Raw genomic sequence first — 13859 nt, forward strand, 5'->3', positions numbered from 1 at the left:
GTTTGAATCTACTTATCTAACTTTAAAATATCCAATCTAGATGTGCGAGGTGCAAGTTATGACTGAAGAGTACTTTTTTTTTTAAAACTCTGATGCCCAATTAAAGGATTTTCTGGGCTTTGGTCCCTCTAGGGCAGAAGAGATGTGGTTGTCTGTTGTGTGGTAGTTCAGCCTTGTTTGGAAGTGTTGGCAGGTTTGATCATCCTTGGACTAGAAGCCTTGGGGGTAGTCTCACTCGAGGGGTGCCCAGGCACCCCTGGATTATTCTCCTCCAGATGGCCCTTGATTGATTCTGGAGCCCTGGATATTGTTCACTTTCTGGCCATTGCTGAACCATGACCTGAGCCTTTTATGGGTGAGGAGGGGAGTTTTGGGGTCATTGCTTAGGTGACAGCCAGGACATTTGGTGGAGGCCTGCTGCTCTGGACCAGCAGATCAGCAGGGGTATGGAGAGCACCACCATTTGAAGGGCTCAGGAATTCAGGATTTGGAGGTTGAAGCTCGGTTTCATTGGCAGGTTGTCATACCACAGGGAAATCTAGACTTTGTCTCCACAAGGCAGGCTCCTACACCACAGAGGCCCTTGCCTGTTCTCTTAGCTGTGAGGCAAGGGCTCAGGGAGTTTCACCAAGCAGGGGCCTGAGGAGACAAGCTCACCACTAGGGCATGGGGAGAAGAGCCAGCACTTGGGATTCTCCACAGAAACCAGGTGTGGCTCTGCCAGCCCCGGGTCCTCTCAGCAGCCCTTCGAGGTTACAGATGAGAGAGACTGAGGCCTTGAGTGACCTGCCCAGGGTTATACAACCATTTAAGTGGCGGAGCTGTCTGACGTGGAGACCTACTTCTCCAAGTAGCAGTTATTTCCACCCCGTTAGGTGGGCTGTATGGGCTCTCTCTCCAGGCAGGCCTGGTGCAGGTGCTCGGACTGGAGGAAGGTATGGTTCCTGCTCTCCTGCTTCTAGGTGGGAAAGACAGACGTAGGTGCTGGTTCTAGTTCTGCCACTAAGTTGTGTGCCTTTTGCTGAGCCAGTTTGTCTTTGTAGGCCTCAGTTTCCCCACCTGTAAATGATGAGGCTGATCTAGTGAGCTGTTTTGATCGGAAGAGTCCAGGATCACGGGATCACAGGTGCTATAGTTTGGGGAGCCCAGGGAAGAGCAGTTCTACCTTATCCTACCTCTCCTGCAACCACCTTCACTCCTATCAGTCCACTGACCACTGTGTAGACCAGGCTCTGGAGCAGGATTCAATTTGTTCAAAGAGTTCCACAATTAAATTAGTTTAAAAGTGTCGACTAGATGGGCCATTAGGGCCTGACCAGTCCTGTTGTCCCACATGTGTGACTGGTTTTGAATGAAATGCAGTGACTAAAACCAGTAGGATTTAGCAGGAAGTCTGGGAGGAGTGCCTGACCTTCCTTTTCCTCCCTCCCTTGCTGGCTGTTAGGTCTCTGCTCACCATGTGTTAGAGTCTAGGCCAGGTTATGCTTTAGGGCACCAGGCGGAGGGGAAATAGACAGTCCTTGGGGATTGTCAGGGTGAGAAGAGATTTCTGCCCCACTGTATTAGGGATGGCCAGGCGGTGAATTGTGAAGTGCAGATTTCAAGAATTAGGGAGCCCCCAGGCTGCTGTCTCTCTGCCTCTCTGACTGCCCTGCCTGCTCCCCTGGCTGTGCCCAGGGGGCAATGTCTGCAGAGACAAGGCTTTGGCCAGAGCTTTGCTGTCCTTGTAGTAGATCAGATCATTGGTATTCCTCCATGCCTCTGAGGGGCCTGTTCAGGTGGTGGGAAGTAGCTGTGTGAGATGTGCAGCAGGCAGACCCAAACACCAGTCTTTCCTTGGGTTCTTCAGGCGAATGATAATGTGTTGTCAGAGATTCATTTCTACATCTGCCCAAAGTCTGCTTCCTGAGAAGAGAGTTATTAGGAGTTACTAAAACCTGACATTCCTAAAATGAAACGAGCAGTCCTGGAGCTCCTGCAGAGCAGGGGTGTTTCTGCTGCTCAGTCTGGCTATTGCACAGCACTTGGCCGGGTGCGCGGAGCTGCTCCGGGCAGAGCTTCGGAATTCTTGCAGTGTTCCGAAGGATGCTTTGTGTCCAGGCACCACTAGTGCCGTCTTGATTTTGTCATGGCTCTTTATTGCTGCCTTTTTTGTATTCATTATTTTAAATCATAGAAATTGCTGTTGTTTGGGGCTTTGTTGATGATGAATTTGTTATTGCGTAATTGGTGCTATTTTGGTTCACAGCATTCTTTTTTCTCCTGGAAAGTGAGAATGGAGCATGGGTGGGTTATAAGCTCTTGGTCCCGCCTAGGAAGGCTGAGTCAGAAAAGCTATGTTCTTCTGAGTTATGTCTTAAGAGGTCCCATCTGGTGTTTGCCCCAGAAATCCAGGTTATTTTTCTGCACCCAAGCCTCTCCTTTGCCCCACCCCCATAGCATAAAGATCACCCTTCTGTGCTTAAACTACCTTTAAAACATGTTTACTTCTTTTTCTGTTTTAAAAGCAGAGCTCATTTATAAGGGAATATCTGAAAAAATAGAAAAACAGTATCCCTTCTACATAAACATCATCAATATTCTTGACTATATTATATTTTTCCATCATTTAGCTTTTTAATAATTTAGGTAAAGTAGGCATTATACTCTATATTTAAAGCATTTTGAGTGTTTTTAACATATTGAAGCATAAAATGGAACCTTTATTTAAACTCAAAAATGAAAGGACAGAAGTAAAGCCATATCTATGGCATTTTCAGTTCATGCTGCTCATCACCATTTTTGGTGGAACCATATAGCTGTTGAGCATTTTTTGAATGGTTTCACTGAGTTCGTCTTATCAGTTCCCTGTTCTTGGCTCCCTAGATAGTTCTGTTTTTTCTAAGATCATAAATTATACTGTGATAAGCATCCACATGTGTAAAGATTATATTTTCTAATTAGGATTATTTCCTTATCATAAGTTCCCATGGGTGGGATTACTGGGCCAGAGGTGATACTTACAAAACCTGCCTGAGTCAGCTCCCACCTACCGCACTGTTGTCAGACTGCATGAGTGAGTTCTGTACCTTTTCTAAGCCCATTCATGTTTGATCTCTTGGAGGGACCCCAGGCAGCCACATATGAGCACCAGGACAGTTGCTGTTCCCACTTGACAGGAGAGGAAGGGAGGAGCTGAGGTCAGGCCATTTTTCCAAGTTTTAGGGCCAGCTGGGCCTCCTTATCTGGGTTTCTGATCCTTTGCCCTGGCTTATTCTGATGGCCAGACCTGAATGCCCAGCGTCTCACACACACAGTGCCTTGAAGCTTATAAAACCTGGCCTCCTCTCTCCTCTCCTCCTTGGCCTTTTGCTGCAGCTCTGCATCCTGCTCAGAGCAGCACCACCCAGACCATGTCTGCAGAGTGAGGAGCGAAGGGGCCCTGCAGGCGGAACACTCTGGCTCTGGTTTTGGTCAGAGCTTGTTTTTCTTTCTGTTGCTTGTTGGAAGGGTCATGTGTGGCTGACTGGTCCTGCGGCTCACACTTGCCCATCCATGTGTCCTTCACAGACATGCAGCCACTCTCTGCTCCTCACTCACACCCACAGGGCTTTTATCTCCTCCTGTTGATGGTGTTATGTTTGTCACCATTGGAAGCATCTTGCGCAGTGGAAAAGAAAACATTTTTGCCCAACTGAAGCTGGAGGGAGTGAATAGCAACTCCTCAGGGACTGCAGCTTCCCTCTCCTGTGTACACAGCTCCTAGGATCTGTTGGCTCTGGATTAGTGACATGGGCCATAAAAATAGCCCTTACCAAGGCTGAGCCATGATGCCTGGTATATGATTGTAACAGGGTTTTCCCGGGGCATGGTGGGCAGGGGCCCAGACAATTGGCAGTGTGTAAAGCTTGCTGGAGGCCCTGGGAGACGTTCCTGTAAGGCTCCTGTCCTGTGGTCAACCCTTTGCCAATAGGCATCCTCTGCCAGGGGTCTGGTGTTTGCATGACGTGGTGCTGGCCACTCTGGGTCTCAGAGATGTTTGCTGGGTTGCTGCTTCTTGGGCTCATGGTGGTGGGGTGGGTGGCATGGTCCAGTGTTAGGCAGGATGTCATGAAGGCCACAAGGGAGATCCACCCAATGCTGAGGGTTCCAGAAGAAGATGGCATTTGGCAAGAAGGAGGAGGGCTTTATGGAGGAGGTGGTACCAAAGTTTTGAAGGTTGCATAAAGTTTTGTTTTGTAGAAACAAGTAGGGACGAGTTCAGCAGGTGGGAAGAATTGTGTGCATTTAGGAAATAGCACATCACTTCTTTCAACAGACATGTTAGGAAGTAGTGGGAGAGAGGATGGTCAAGGGAGATTGGCATGTACTGTGCAAGCTTAGATGCCAGGCTGAAGGCTAGCCCCAGACATAGGAGACAAGGCCTTTGTGGGCATTTGTGGCAGGGAGGAACCTGACCAGATTCATGCTTTAGGAAGGCTGATGTGTCTGAGATAGGGAGTGGATCTCAGGGGAGATGTTGGGGTCCAGCTGCATATCTTTTTTGAAAGTCTGCTGAGCCGAGCATTACAGACAGGCTGTAAGAGACCCAGAGGTGGACCCCTGGCCTCAAGCAGCAGCTAATCTAGCATGTGCATGTGTACATGTGTACATGTGTCTGTGCATACATGCTATGGGTACCAAGCATGAATATACAGAGAAGGTGAGCTATAGTCTCTGCTGAGAACTGACAGGCATTTCCAGCTATTGCACAGCCTCCCTCTTTCCATGAGAGCCCAGGGGCTACAGAGGTCATTACACTGGCTGTTGTAGGAACAGTTATGAACTAGCTTGCAGCTTTTAGCCACTCTGTGGGTCAGAAAAGGAGAAGATGAAGTTATGAGAGTAGGCAGAGCAGATAGTCTTCCATTCAGAGCTACAATTGTGGGGTCATAAACTCCTGTAAAACCAATGCAAATAATCCTGCCATGGAAGCACTTGCCGGTCAGTCCTTTAGTATGAATTAGCTCTATCTGATTGCCATCCTCTGAACACTGAATTGAGATAGATGCCCAGATATGAGTTATATCTTTGTTGGTTAGATAAATGAGATTGAGGGAAAGGTCGATGGAAGGAGGAAAAAAGTATTTTGGAGCCTGGTGTACCCCTAGGGCCTTTAGAGATAGACTCAAGCTTACCTTGACAAACCCGAGTCCATGCAGATGGAAGTTGGGAGGAGAGAGGCTGTCTACTTGATGCAGACCTTGATGAGATCTGAGCTCTGGAAAGGCTGAGGAAACTCTATTTCTCTCCCTAGTACCTTCCTTCCTACACCCCATGAGTCTTGTCCCTGGACTCTGGAACCCACACCTGGGCAACAGAGCTAGGCTTTAGCCATGGTTTGTATCCACATGGCTTCTGTAGGCTATCCTGGATACCTGACTGTTTTACCCTGATTTCTGTGGGTGTGGGGGCTATAGAAATTACAGTTGATTCACTTCCTGATGAGCTTTGGACAAAACCAGCTCCATATGAGATAGGTGGTGTATATACCTTGGTCCCTCGTGGGGTCTGGGGCAGCTACTCGCTCTGGTCTGTGCGCATTACGGGGTCATGTTTTCAGGTGTTCTCTTTCTGTTGGTTTGCCTCCCCACAGGTTGAGGAGTGAAGTTCTGCACATTACCCTGCACACATCCTACACAGAGGAGGGGTGAGTGCAAGTGTGGCAGCCTCTCCTGCTCCTGTTTCCTAAGGACCTCTGTGTGTAACAAGTCCAGGCAAATGCAAAATGTTGTAAAATCCCTGAAAATGTAGGACTTGGGGCCTGAGCCTCCTCTGCTCTGGGGTCACCTTCTCAAAGCCTAGGTGATGCTTGCTGTTGTAGCTGTTGTAGCCAAGAATGACAAAGCTGACTGGGGTTGAGTGGCGGTGGGGGTAGGCTTGCCCTTCTCCTGGCATCATGGGTGCTGTCAACCCTGAGCAGCTGCCCCTGGGGCCTTGCTGTCCTGAGGCAGATGACCGGACTCTTGAGGGGACAGTCTTGGGTCCACTTTGGGTCAGTGGTGCTGGATGGGAAAGGCTGGTGTGAATTTCTGGTAATTAACATGCGGTGCGTCTTAGTGGAGGTTCACAGGCCCACAGGAGAAAGGCTGGAGGCAGGGCCAGGACGCCTGCAGGCTGGGGACCAGACCCAAATGGAAAGCGCCAGACGGGCAGTTCTCATTTATGTATTCGTTCATTCATGCTTTGAAACCCTGAAGTCCGTGTGCAGCCTTTTACAAAAACCCTTTGAAGTTTCATTTTTTTCCTTTTCCTTCTCCCTTAAGCATATGTGAAATGTGACAAACGTAGTGAAAGCCTTACTCGGTTTGGATTTCTTTGCTCTGTACTTTTTGTATTTTTATTCACTACCGTGTGTCATCTTCAGTGTTCTCTATGTCCTTTCACAGCAGTTTCATAAAACACAGGCTTTTGAGGCTGGTTTATGGAACTTCATAACTTTGTTCAGTTTGAAACCAAATCAGGAAACTTGTCTTTAATCAGCGTGTGGTTCTCCGTCAGTGAGGCAGACGTGCGTCTACTGCGAAGGTTCCTGCCGAGGGATGTTTGTGCATCCTGGACCCTGGGTGTGGTGGAGAAGGGTCAGGGTCCTGGGAGAGGGGCACCGCTTTCTTCTCTGTCTTTTACCCCTCGTGCTGACTTGGACTGGAGGAGAGGTCTGTGGAGATTGGGCCGAAGCTGCTCATTCTCCATCGTAGCTTGCTAGAGAGTTCTGTGTTGTATCCCAGCTAATAATATAAAGTGGTCCTTGACTTCCTCACTTGCCATTGCCCTTGGTGTGCATACATGTCTCAGAAACCTCCTAGGAGCAGGGGTCACTGGGCTGTCTCTGAGTTCTGTCGCCATAATAACATCTAGTACTGCTTGCTCCCCTCCTGACTCCTAACAGAGACGGTGAGTGAACAACCTAACTTCTCTGAGCCGCCCATGCTGTGTTTAGAAAATGGGAGTGATAGGTGTTCCGGTGTCCTAGGGCTGGATGAGGGCTGCGGGAGATCGTGTGTGAAGAATCCTAGCGCCTGGCACAGAGGGATGCTCAGTATTAGATGTCATAGGTGCTTTTCCTCTTGGAGGGTCAAGTACATATCAGCAAATCAAAAGCTCTGGTTAGGACTGAAATAAAAATATGTTTAACTTTGTTTAAACCAGCATTTCTCAGGCATAATTCATCGCTGACAACACCTTTCTGAGGAGTTACCCATTCACATTCTAAGGTACGGTTGTCTCACAGAACTCACTTTATGAAATGCTGCCCCCAAATAAGAGTAATACACGAACACTTGTGTCGCCAGCCCTCTCTGTGGGGGTGGGGTGGGGGTAGGGGCAGGAAGCCTCAGCCTCCAGAAAAAGGCACTTCCTCTTCTCCCCACTGCATGGCCAGTGGAGCCTGTCATTAGGTTTGGCATTTTAATTACCCACTTGCTGTGTTGCTTATACCAGAACTGCTTTCTGAGCAAATCTGAAGTAGCTTTGGGTATGCCTGAAGTCTGCCTCAGACCCAGCAGCACTTGGTAGACTTTACCTGGATTTTGAACTGTGATGGGACCTGGTACAGAGTTGTTTAAAAGAAGGGAGATATATGTCTGCCACCACTGTGCAAGCAGAGCACCCTTGTGGCAGTGACAGACTGGAGTGGTTTAAGGGGAGGGCAACCAGAGAGCAGCTAAGGGATCCTGAAATCAGCCCTGGAGGGAACTGGGCCTGCACACCAGAGATGCACTGCTTCTGAAGGGCCGTCCTGGGAAAGAGGAAGCAGGCTTTGGTATGATCCGAAAGGCAGCGCAGTGGCTAGAATTGCTAACCCAGTTACCACCTTTCTGTGAGCCCACGGGCAAGCCTTGCCTTGCTCACGTGGTCAGTCCTCACCTATACCGAGGGGCTAGATACAGTCCAGGGTGCAGACCAGCCACCTGCGGCCATGGGCCACATTCTACTTGGCCTCTTTCTCATCCTTAGAGGGCCTTTAAGTGGCAGTGTACCTGGGGGCTTCCTGGTCTAGTCTCTCAGCTTCAGGTTCCATGTCGCTATGTCCTTGCAGTGCCCCGCTAGGCCTGGAGTCCTCTCTAAAGCTCTGGTGGTCAGCTTGGCTCCCACTGAGCTCTCCCTCGCCCACCCCACTGAGCTGTACCAACTTCCCTGCTCCTTCCTCCTGGCCACTGCTCCCCGGATATCTCTGGCTTGTTCCCTCACCTCCTTTAGACCTTCGTCCAGATGTCACCTCCTTAGGGCAGCATCCCTGACCATCCTGTGTAAAATTGTACTCATCTCTGGAGCACCATGACGCTTACCCTGCTTTATTTTTCTTCATAGTCTCTGTCACCATCCGACAGAGAATGTATTTTACTTTTTTGTCAGTTTGTCTCCCCCATGCAAATATAGGCTCCACGGGGGCAGGAAGTTTTACTCATTTATTCAACTAGACATGTAGGCAGTCAACAAATATTTCTCAAGTGAATTAAATGAATACTTTTTTGTTAGGTGTGTATCTTGAACTGCTCTGTTTTGGGGGGTTACTTCAGCACTTTTTCCTAAACCCATTTAGAACTGACTGTGGTTGAAGTCCTGCAGCTTCTGATAGATTGCATAGAAACTGGATGTTCCCTGTGGGTTAGTCACAGACAGGAGTTTGAATTTTCTGGACAACCATTTCTTGATGGGTCCCTCGAGCCTGGAGGAAGCACAGCGAATTCGGATTTCCTGGTGTAGCAGAATGATGCCCCAACTGCCAGCATTTGGTGTGGCATGAGGTGCTGGAGTCCTCGTGTGGAACAAAGCAAAAGGCAAAACAGATATTCAGGAACGTGCCTGAGTAAAAACATCTGAGTAAATACTGAGCAGAGGTTATAAACACGTGTCCTGTGATTTCAGTGAAAACTATTTTCTGGCAGCTCCTATGGAGAAAATTTGAGGCATTTGAGTCCTCTTATTTTGAAGTGGAACAGCTGTCATAAAATGCTAAGAATAGTAATGTGATGGAGACCACTTTCTACTAACCTAATGCTAGAAGCTCTTTGAAAGCTAATGAAAATGATTTGGGAAAACTGTAACTTTTTATTTTATTTTATTCCTCACCTGAGGATATTTTTCCATTGCTTTTCAGAGAGAGTGGAAGGGAGAGAGAGAGAAGCATCGATGTGAGAGAGACACATCGCTTGGTTGCCTCCTGCACATGCCCTGACCAGGGCTGGGAATCAAGCCTGCAACTGAGCTACGTGCCCTTGTCTGGACTTGAACGTGGGACCCGTCAGTCCGCAGGCTGACGCTGTAACCACTGAGCCAAAGTGGCCAGGGTGAAAACCTTAACTTTTTTTTTTTTTCAAGTTTGGTATTAATTTTATTCTATTTTCTGATTGAAGAGTAATGTCTTTCACTTTGGTTCTCTCTATTAGATTCTATCACTTAACTTTTTGAGATCCTCCTTTAGAGTCTTGGCTCTCAGCAAAGGCCTCAGCCGGCCTTTATTACTGTCAAGAGGTCAAGCAGCATTTGTTCTAGGCGTCTTGTCACCTGTATATGGTCTGCTCTTCTCCCTCTGTGCACAGGGCACTGGGGTGGGTGTTGCTGCCCTGCCCTTGGGGAGCTTGCCTGCTGGTTGTAGAGAGAGCCCAAGCAAGTGGGTGCTCACAGAGCCAGGGGTCGGAGGTCAGGGGAACAGCAGCAGCACTGGGCCTGGACTTAAGGGAGATCGAGTAGGATTGTTTGCACGGGGAATGGATCAGGTACTGTCAGTTTTGTCAGAGTTCTGGGGTAAGTTCAGAGGCAGGTTTGTGCCAGACCTTGAAGGGTGAGGGGCTGAGGGTGGGGTGGGGGAGACAGGCAGGTATTCTGGGTAAGGGATGTTCTGGGAGGCCTAGGTCTCAGCCTGGGCAGAGGCGAGCATGCCATAGGGGCACTGCCTCTGCAGATGGTGTCAGATTCCCAAATCCATCAGTTCAGTAAGCACCTCTGGGGTGGATGTTTAGTATGCATCTTCTTTTTGTCTCTACCCTTGTACATCATCCAACTGACAGGAGAACATTTAATTTCTCTACTCAAGCCATGGGTGCAATTGCTGATGACTGGACCCTCTCAATCAGTTCACCGTCTTGGATTGAATCTCAGGCCTGCTCTTCTTTTCTTTTCCCCACCCATTTACTGTGGCTTCTGGACATTCTTTGGAATGTGCCTGGCTGTGCCTGGGCCTCCAGAGAGAGCTGCAGAGATCAATGCCTCCACTCCTCTTGTTGGGCCTATTTCCCCCTTCAGCATAGTTTCTTGCTGCTCCCTTATACCCATCCTGCTCTCCAACCACAGTGGTTGCCTTAAATTGTTCTGGTCAAACTCACGCTCTGCTTTCCCAATTCCTGCGCTTGCTCAGCTCTTCCTTCAGCCTAGAAGGCCTCCTTCAAGCCCTTGATCATTGGCTCTGTCCATCAGAAGGGTCCGGGGAGGACAGGCTCTCCAAGTACCCAGTGACAGCAGGGCTGCCTCTGCTGGGCCTTTGGCGTGGGAAAACCCCTTGAACGTTAACTAAGTCAGGCATGACGTGATATGACACGAACCTTAACTTTTTTATAGAATCTGAAGGCCCTTGGGGTGGGGTGGGAGGGAGAGTGATTCTCATGATGTATAGATAAGAACTCTCAGCAGCCAAGTGATTCTGCTAAGTGAATAGAATCAGCCATGTGGGTGTTGAGTTCTGATGATAAAATGCTGTTTTAGAGCTGTTTGTCTCCCAGGGAGTTACCACAGGTCTCATTTGCCTTAAACCTTGGCTTTTTTACTTCTTCTGTCTCTCATACTAGTTCTTGCTTTGGTTTAAGACTGACTTCTTAACCAGGCTTAGCTAGTTCCTATCCTAGTCTTACTCGCATCTTAAGCTCTGGGACATGACTTCTCCCTAAGAGGCGGATGAGCATGTGGGGTACAGCGAGTGGTTTCCCTTCTGCATTGAGTTGGGGGAGTCAAGTACAATATTGATCTACTTTTTAAAGCATCAGCTATTACATACTAAGGTTTGTGATCACATTATAGTGATCAGTCACAGAGCTGTGAAATTTGGGGAACTAACAGTGCTTGGGATAGGAGTGAACTTCTGATCGTGAGCTGATTTGGTGACTGACTTCAGATAAACTCCCTCTTGCAAGCCTTCTGCCTGGGTGTCCCGGCCCTCACCTTATGACCTCCCAGGACTCCAGATGCTCTCCTCCCTTGCTCTTCCTCTTCCACCCCTTCTTTTTTTCTCTCTCCCTCTCTTGTGAGAAAGTAAGACTCATGCCAGTCCACACAAGGAAGGAGGGATTATTGTGGGAGGGGCTGGAATGAGGGAGCTCAGAGCCTGGGGCAGCTCTGGGGACCTGTCTGTTTTGGTGATTCTTTCTCGTGCCCTCTCTAACGGTGTCTTTGTTTCTGTCTACACTTCCTATTTTCTTTTCTCTACAACTGCTTTTGAAAAAAATGCATTTTTCTGTTCTCACGGAACTGAAGCTTGCATGGGGCTTTGGTTTGTTATAACTTCTCCAAAACAGGCATCGTCTCTTGGTATTTTCCATTTTAGATCTTGAAAGAGAATCTTCTGGCCATTTCACAGGTTATAAATTGTTGATTTTGTTGTTGTTGATCCAGTCGGCTTGGACCAGAGCAGGTGGGGCCATGTGGTACCAAACCTGGCCACCTGGGCCTGCCTCTTCAGCAGGGGTGTGGGAGGTGGGCAGGCATGTCACTGCCACTCAGATACAGAGCAACCATCAGCATGCGAGGACAGGGGAAAAGACATGGGTCATGACTTTATTTGCTTGTGGGGGAATTAGAAATTCTTTTCATACAAATACCATCTACTTTGGGGTATATGATAGACAGCCTCTAAGGGGCCCCCAAAGAGCCTCCTGGTGTTCATGCTCTTCACTTCGGTGTGGGTGGAATTTAATGACTTGCCTCTAGTGAGTAGAATATGGTAAATGTTATGACACAACACTTCTGAGATTTATGTTATAAAAGACCATGGCTTCCCTCTTGGATACCTTCTTTCTCTGTCTGAGAACTTGCTCTGGAGAAAGCCAGCGGCCATGTTAGGAGCTGCCCTGTGGTGAGGCTGCATGGAAAGGAGTTGATATCTCTGGCCAACAGCCAAGAGGATCTGAGACCTACCGCCAGCCACATGAGCGAACTGTGACATGATTGCAGTGTCTGAGCCAGCAGCATCCAGCTAGGCTGCTCGGAATTGTCTCAAAATGTGAGAATAAGTGTTTGTTGTTTTCATTTGCTGAGCTTTGGGTTACCTTGTTATGCAGCACCAGAGAACTGAGAGGGGGTGGTGTAAGCAGAGCTGTGGAATGCAAAGGAGAGTGCACCTTTGGCTAAGGAATTTGGGGAAGGCTTTGAGAAAGAAGGATGTGGCATTTGAGTGAGGCCTGCCTTTTTTCCATAGAGTGGTCTCTTGCACAAGGTGACCATCTGTGGATAACAGAGGTGGTCCATCTCGCAATAATATTTTTCAAGGCGGATCGGGTGAACACACTGTCTTTCTGTTATGTGGCCTCTGAGAACGTCTAAGTCTTCTGTTGGAGATGGGCAGAATGTGCTGTTTCCTCGAGCCTCCCACTCAGCCTGACGTGTGGCATCTCTGAGGAAGGCTGGGTCTCCTAGACCCCGATGGCCTCCATCACAGCACTGCCAGCTGTGTGTCAGGCTTCTTAGCATCCCCATACACTGATTAGAGAGCGGCAACTTGGAGTTCACAGGCCTGGCCATCCAGGTACTCCTGAGACCTGTGCTGTCCAAAAAGTCTGCTGAGCTAGCTTCGCAGAGCTCAGTAGTGGGCCCTGCCCTCGAGCTCTTCCAGAAAGAGAATGGCTTTGTCTCAGCTCAAAGAGTCTGATGACAGGGATTAAAGTCCTGCTTCTCCCTCTTACTGGTGGTGTGGCCTTAAGCAAGGCACTGAGCATCCTCTCTGGGACTTTTTTCATTCCTCTACATTTTATTATGAAAATTTCAAAAATATACAAAAGTAGAATAGCATAATGACATTCAATATTATACTAGTTTCAGGTGTATAGCATAGTGGTTAGATGTTTATAAACTTACAAACTGATCCCCCTGATAAGTCTTGCATCAACCTGACACCATGTGTAGTTATTAAAATATTACTAACTATATTCCCTAAGCTGTACTAACATCCCTGTGACTATATTGTAACTTCCAAATTGCACTTCTCAATTCCTTCACCTTTTTCACCCAGCCCTCCAACCCCATCCCATCTTGCAATCATCAGTTTGTTCTCTTTATCTTATGAGTTTGTTTTCATTTTGAATGTTCATTTATTTTGTTTTTTAGATTCCACATATAAGTAAAATAATATGGTATTTGTCTTTCTCTGTCTGAGTTATTTCACTGAGTTATAATACCCTCTAGGTCCATCCATGTTGTTGCAAATGCTAAGATTTCATTGTGTGTTTTTTTATGGCCTAGTAATATTCCATTGTATATATGTACCACATCTATTTTCTCTATTCGTCATTGGATTAGAGCTGTTAATCCATTTACATTTAAATAATTATTGATAGGTATGTAGTTATTGCCATTTTATTGGTTTCTGATTATTTTTGTTGTTCTCTGTTCCTTTCTTAATCTCTTCTCTCGTATGTTGATGACTTTCTGCAGAGTTCTGTTTGAATTCCTTTCTCTTTATTTCTTGTATATCTCTTGTAGATTTTTGGTTTGTGTTTACCATGTGCTTCATGTAGTAACCAAGCTACGTTTCTAGAAGTCTATTTTAAATTGATGGTTGCTTAAGTGTGAACACATTCTGAAATCACTACCATTTTTACTTACCCGCTCCACATGTATGCTTTTGTCATTAGTTT

At 47.5% G+C, this 13859-nt stretch overlaps 1 protein-coding gene across 1 annotated transcript in view; it reads left to right on the forward strand.

Annotated features, from left to right (window-relative positions):
• The window catches only part of XXYLT1 (xyloside xylosyltransferase 1), a 144344-nt gene that overhangs the window by 24627 nt on the left and 105858 nt on the right, over window positions 1–13859 (forward strand). The gene's annotated exons all lie outside the window — the stretch shown is intronic.

This window comes from Miniopterus natalensis, chromosome 6, assembly GCF_054644295.1.
Source record: "Miniopterus natalensis isolate mMinNat1 chromosome 6, mMinNat1.hap1, whole genome shotgun sequence".
Classification (NCBI taxonomy): Eukaryota; Metazoa; Chordata; class Mammalia; order Chiroptera; family Miniopteridae; genus Miniopterus; species Miniopterus natalensis.